The 7,050-nt window shown below is 34.8% G+C and overlaps 1 long non-coding RNA gene across 1 annotated transcript; it reads left to right on the top strand.

Annotated features, from left to right (window-relative positions):
- The first annotated feature begins 5,559 nt into the window (after positions 1-5,559).
- LOC127520807 (uncharacterized) lies at positions 5,560-6,412 on the top strand. Its single transcript, XR_007932210.1, has 2 exons — positions 5,560-5,827; positions 6,301-6,412. It is a non-coding gene; the product is annotated as an uncharacterized LOC127520807 (long non-coding RNA).
- Positions 6,413-7,050: the final 638 nt, after the last annotated feature.

The raw sequence follows: 7,050 nt of genomic DNA, 5'->3' as shown, positions 1-7,050 counted from the left end.
ATATCATTCATCCATTGTTTTATTCTTTCATGTATTTATTGTTTCATTCATTCATTCATTCATTCATTCCATTAGTTTCATTCATTCATTCATTGTTTAATGAATAGATAAGTTAATTAAATCATTCTTTCATGTATTTATTGCTTCATTCATTTATTGCTTCATCCATTCATTTATTGCTTCATCCATTCATTCATTCATTCATTCATTCATTCATTCATTCATTCCATTAGTTTCATTCATTCATTGTTTAATAATAAAAAGTTAATTAAATCATTCATCCATTGTTTCATTCATTCATGTATTTTTCATTCATTCATTCATTCATTCATTCTTTACATTTGTTACATTCATTTATTTATTCATTCATTCCATTAGTTTCATTCATTCATTGTTTAATAAAAAAGTTAATTGTTTCATTCATTCATTACATTTGTCATTCATTTGTTCATTCATTCATTCATTGAAACTGATAAAATTAACGTCTAATGATTACCTGAATATAACTACCACACAATGGTAGTGAAAAGTATTGACTATATGAATACAACCTGGAATGTCAATGATTCCAGCAGTTTATTTATCTGCAACATCAGAGGTGGTCCCCAAAACCAGGTTTTCATGTCAGACTGCCTTTGATGATTGCTTTGAAAACACATTTGATTGGTGCTTTTGATCAGCAGCTGTCAGCATCCAAAGACATCTGGCGTCATTCAATCTTATTGAAAATCCAAGATGAATTTTTTATGCCACAATATCTTCCACGTTAAACCGCTTTAAATCTAAACATCTAAAGGCTGATATTCTAATCACTTTGAATGTCACTAAGCTGGAAAAACTGATATACACATTTGACTTTAGCAGTTTGGTCATGACGTGAGTTTAATAAACTCAAACAAATTGACCCATTGCTAAGCTCCGTCCCCCTTGGTTACTGTTGTTAACCCAGACAAGAACATCCCATAGGAATGAACTGGAGATTTCTGTGAATATTGGTTTTCAGTAAAGTGTGCACACGTAGTGGTAAAATCTATTGAATGTCATTCTTACGTGAGCTGTAACGAACTGTAACATTGCAAAGGATTAAAGAAATTGTTAATTGCTTCTCACATTCATCTAAAAAGAGCAAAGGCTCATTTGAAAGCAATTACAGCTTTCCTTAGAGAAACTTTTCTACAACACATTCGCTGCACTACCATGAACTCTTTAGTTACGTATTTTAGTATTATTTAGATATTATTATATAATTTATTAATATTTTAATATTTATAGTCAGTTTTAATTTTTATCGTCATTAATAATAATAATAATAATAATAATAATAATAATAATAATAATAATAATATTACATACAGTAGTTAAATACACCATGTGAACTCTTTGAAAAGAAAACAAATACTGTTTGTATTCTCTCTGGAAACGCACAGACTTGCATTAGAAAGAATGAAAAGAGCTTGTTTGATGATATTGCTAAGGCAAGTTTGAACAGTAACACATTAAGGTGAGGCTTAGCAAAGCATCAATTCTACCTGTTGCTCCGATTGCACCAAGGCTTGCAATAGGCGAACATCTGATGGGCTTTGATGCTTGAACATTTTGTTCTCCTCTGCTGTGTCGGCAATGATGTCCCATGAAGCGATCTGAAGCAGATCTTACCCATTCATACGCCTCGTTCTCCTGTCAGCAGTCACCTCCCCCGTGCAACTGCGGCCCGGGGTGACAAAGTGACAGCTTAATCAAGAATGAGTAAGACGAGCGGCGTCCTTGCCCCAACTGTTCAAGTGAAGGCAGAGAACGGGCGAAAGACAGAGATAAAGAAGAAAAAACGCTAACAGGAGAGAGTGAAACATGTTCGCAGCTGTGTATCTTTGTGTTTCTCTCTTTGTGTTTATGAGCCTCAGCAAGCGAGATATTTAGCAGGGAATCATTTCACAAAGTTATGACAGTCGACCGCTTTCTCATATGAGACAGGACGAGGTACTCGTACATGGCGATACAGTATATGTTGTGCAATAATGGAAATCTTTTTTTTTTTTTTTTTCACTTATTTTTACAATGGCTCAGAATTTAGAACATTTTATATTTTTGTTGTTTTGACTTTTGTATGTAACTTGTGTTATATAATGTGAAGTTGTTTTTTGCACTGGTACCAGATTATTATCATTGTCACATGGTTATTTAAAGTGCTTTTATGCTGTATTAAAGGGGACCTATAATGCCCCTTTTACAAGATGTAATATAAGTCTCTGGTTTCCCTAGAATGTGTCTGTGAAGTTTCAGCTCAAAATACCCCACAGATCATTTATTATAGCTTGTCAAATTTGCCCCTATTTGGATGTGAGCAAAAACACGCTGTTTTTTGTGTGTCCCTTTAAATGCAAATTAGCTGCTGCTCCCGGCCGCTTTCCAGAAGAGGGCGGAGCTTTAACAGCTCGTGCTTCGGTTGCTCAACAACAACAAAGCTGGAGAATCTCACGCAGCCTTACATTGTTCAAACCGGAGTCGGACACTGATGGAGAGACTCATGAAGAAGTTACAACTTTTAGAATTAAAAACTGGACGTTTCTGAATGGTTAGTGGATAAATTTATGTAGTTGCTGTGGAGTTGATTCAACCCATCGACTAGCATGTGCCGTCAAGTTAATCTTTTGAGCACATCTAGCATTGAATTGACCCTCGTTTGTGAAGCAGTCCTGGCGTAAAATGATGGAATGGTAACAACACTCTACTACAACAACTCTTCCTCTTCTCTAAAGCAGCCCAACATGGCCTCACCCCTTTTGATGCGTGTTCTCGGGGGCAGGGTTTATGTAAATCTTAGGGTTAGTGATGTCACTAACCTGGGAAGAAGCTCGCTGTAGTCCCAGCTGTTTATTGTAGTCCTTAAACAGAGAATTATTTAAAAAAAAAAAAAAAAAAAATCTCTCTCTTTGCATTGAATTTTGAGCGTCGTAACTTTGCAGATGATGTTTATGCTCAAACAGCAACATTACACACAAAGTGAAGTTTAAAAAAAGTGTAATTATAATAAACCACCCCTTTAAAGGTTCCTAATTTTGTTTTTAATTTATACATTGCACATCTCCTGTTGTTTAAAATGGCTCAATCAAGGATCCAGTCTCTCTAAACTCTTCCTTTCTGAGATCCTCCTCTGTTGTGATTGGTCAGATGGTCCAGTCTGTTGTGATTGGTCTATCACTTACAGCGCATGTTGGAAACCAAATGCTCATTACCATATCTGAATTTCAGCTCTTCCTCAGCACTAGTGATACAAACAGTAATGATTGCTTTGGTTTTACCGTATAAATTAGATTGTGAGTCCTCATCCTTCTTCTCGACATGTCGAAAACCCAAACCAAACTCTTGAATGAAGTTCCAGGTAAAAATGAAGTTCCAGGTAAAAATTTCCCCCTCAGAAAGTCCCTGCTCACAAGGAAGTACTTTTTCAAAGTTCAGGAACTTTCGGGGGTGGGACTTGGGCACTGAACATGCTGATTGGTTGGACTTCACGCAGCATTTTATTTCAACTACCATTTTAAAAAGTCTGTTGCAGTGCGTACAGTAAGAGTTGTTTGCTATTCGAATCACCAATGGAGTTTAAAAAATACGACCGATGGACCAACGACGAGGTTCGGGCTTTATTAAGCTTATATGCAGAGGACGAAATCTAGCGAGAACTGGAAAGTTATGCGCAGTCCTATGGCTTTGATGCTTGAACATTTTGTTCTCCTCCTCTGTGTTGGCAATGATGTCCCATTAAGCGATCTTTTGCGTAATATTCACAGTACTTTAGACCGCAGACAGCAACATGTCTGGGAGAAAAAAAGTTCCTGGGGAAAAAAGTTCCCGGAACAAATTTTAGTGGAAACGCGGCTATTGTTAAATAGGTTTGTAATAGGAAGTGTACTATAAAAGTTCACACTTTTATAGTTTCTCCAGCTGATGAAAGCTAAAACCATTGACAGCTGAGCAGAATGCAGACGCGCTTAGGATAAACAGAGCGTTATCGTTCGTTGGTGTGGACTCTAATATAGTTATAGTTATATACTTATCTTAAAGGTAAAGTACTTTCTGTGTCACTAGAAACACTAAACAGATTTGCAAAAATAAGTTTTGATTATATCAACTGTGCTTCAACAATTTAACACCTTGAAATGTGTCCCTTCAGGCTGTACAGTTCTGAACACGGAGCTCAAAGCGTCATGTTGCTTTGAGGCGCTTTGAAACTTTTGTTGCTCTCTCTCCGCAGGTGTTTCTTGGCTCTTTTTTTGCTTTGCAAGCACTTTTGAAAGATTTTTATTCTCTTATCTGCTGATATATGTATTTCTGTTAACTTTAGTAAACTTCATGAAATATAATTTAATTCAACAAAACGTTTTTGAGGAGTCAGGCCTGCCTGCTTATTTCTAGCTATATTGCTCCTTAAAGCTATGAGTAGTATTTACACTCAAATGATTATTTTTTGCCGCTTATTCAATTCAGTTAATTAAAATGAGCTAAAATTATTTAACATTGCAATATTAATTAACTAATTCCATTGCATGCAATCAATTAAAGTTTACTTAATCCATTTGCATTGGGACTACAAGAGTAATATATGTTGGCAATAAACAGTATAGAAATCCAGTTGAAAACTGATTTGATCATTATTCATTTTTAATTTTATTATTTTTTATTATTTTTAAGAAAGTCATCCATTCATGAATTTGATTTAATTTAGTACTCTACTAAATTAAAATATGGCTATTTCATTATTTCTTGTTGTATGCCAAAAACAATAGTCAACGATAGCAAATGTTTGGTAAAAAGCCAAATGTCGCTATTAAAAATTAAGTGAAGCAACTTTTTTCCCCCTTCCCAGGAGGATCTCTTCAATATGAGTATTTTATAACTTTAAGGCTTTTTATATATACTGTTTATTATTATTATTATTATTATTATTATTATTATTATTATGATTATTTTATATACTGTATTTATTGAACTTCACAGTGTTAACATTTTAAGGCCACAATATTTCTTTTACTGCTCTTCTAAGTCCTTTATTTGTGCTTTGATATTTATATTTGTATATATATATATATATAAATCAAAACAAATAACTCATAACAATGAACCTCACTGGTTCTTGCAGAAGCTCAAACGTGATGTATAGCACGAGAATGAACCTCATTGGTTCTCGCACGTCAAGCAAACATGCTTGAGCTTCTGTTTACCACAACTGATGTGTGAGTTGATGAATGCTTATATGTGAAAAAAAAGCCTAAATTCAATCTGTTCATCATATTAAGCAATTGTGTCTCTTCAGAAAATTTGGACTAAACCTCTCAATTCCTATGGATTAGTTTTATGATCTCTTTATGAACTTTTTAAGCATTAAAATGGTAGTTGCGTAGCTGTCAATGGGTTTTCTTATCATCAAGTCTTATGGGTTTTGAACTGCATGAGGGCGAGAAAATGATGACAGATTTGTCATTTTTGTGTGAACTATCCCTTTAAGACTCATTAAAGCAGAAAGTTATCTATTCTGATATTATGTAATCACCATTTTTTTTCAAAGCCTGTTAAAAAGGCCATTATATTCATAAGAATAATATGCCTTTTGATTTAAATCTCTCTCTGTTTTGCCGAGATTGATTGGCACGCAGCATCCAGCACAGCAGCCAATCAGCGCTCACGGATCGACGTGCAGGCGATCATCCCGCCCATAGCGCTTAGTGCAAAGTTGAAAGCGAGTCCGACGGAGCGCTGACGCGGATGCTGAACTTTTACGTTATATATCTTATATAGTTTTATTCATTGTTCGGGTGTTGTGCGTCTATTCAAAGTAAGTGTATTATATGTGATCTTTGTAGGATCGCTTGTGTGTTATGCTATTCTATTTGCTGTTATAAAGTGCGTCACTTATTATGGCTAATGATAAGAGATTATTGTATCTTTAGCACAATGTTACGCTGTATATATGTTACCTTTATTCATACTTGCTTATACTGATGTTGTGTTTGTATATTTCGTTTGTATTTCGGTGCAGTTTACTTGTCAAAGTGCTCATTTTCGAGGGATTTTAAGTTGTAAACAACTTAATGCGCATGCGCGCAGAACATGTCCAGACCAAGCACCGCTAGATAGAACAAATTAAGCTGTTTTGTTTAACCTGTATGACATACCTAATTTGTTTTCTTGCAACTATTACTCCTTTTAATTCTGTATTTTACTAAATATACATTGTGTATTTCTGTTTAGAACAGTCAACGTTAAACCATGTATATTTATTTTTACCCTGTATTTTCTGTTTTATAGAAAAACCACACACACACATACTGAATATACCCAACTAAGACGACTCTTCAACTTTTTACTAATAACTGAGTTGTTGTGGTGACAAATAAACGGGTTACTCCCATATTTCAACCATCTTTGCCCTAGTCTCTTACCGGACACCCTGTGGTGGGTTTCAAACCTAACCAGCAATATACTGCAATGAGAATGTGCTACCAACAGCTAACTCATTTTTTCAAAGCCCAATGATGTATGTGAACTTTAGACAATAAAGTCTACAGTGAAAATTGTTTTATTTTTTGTAAAGTGACAGTTTAGTAAGATATTAAAAAACAAAAAAACAAAAAACAATTGACAATCATCACAATGATATCAGACAAAAAATGAAAGTCATTTCAGAGATGAAGCCTTTTGATTAAAAATAACAGTGGCATTTTTTTTTTTTTCCATTTAGAAATAATGGTAAATCGTACACAACAAGACCAGTAACATTTATTAAGAAAGTAAATAGGGTCAATTTTGATTTCACGTTGAGTTAACTCATACAAGCTGTGGGAATTTCTCATTTATTCGTCTACTGACAGCCACCAACCTCTGCACCCCACCTTCTTTTCATATCTGGATATTCATGAATATGCAGCAAAGATGCTTTTGCAGGATTTCAGGAAGAATGTGCTAATTATCTCCTGTTGGAGTAGGGTTGTTCATGTGGATTCATGATGATAGCCCTCTAGTCTTTTTTTCTTATAGAGTTGCTCTCCCCATGAGTCG

The sequence above is a fragment of the Ctenopharyngodon idella genome, chromosome 1 (assembly GCF_019924925.1).
Source record: "Ctenopharyngodon idella isolate HZGC_01 chromosome 1, HZGC01, whole genome shotgun sequence".
Classification (NCBI taxonomy): domain Eukaryota; kingdom Metazoa; phylum Chordata; class Actinopteri; order Cypriniformes; family Xenocyprididae; genus Ctenopharyngodon; species Ctenopharyngodon idella.
This window is presented reverse-complemented; position numbering and strand designations above follow the sequence as displayed.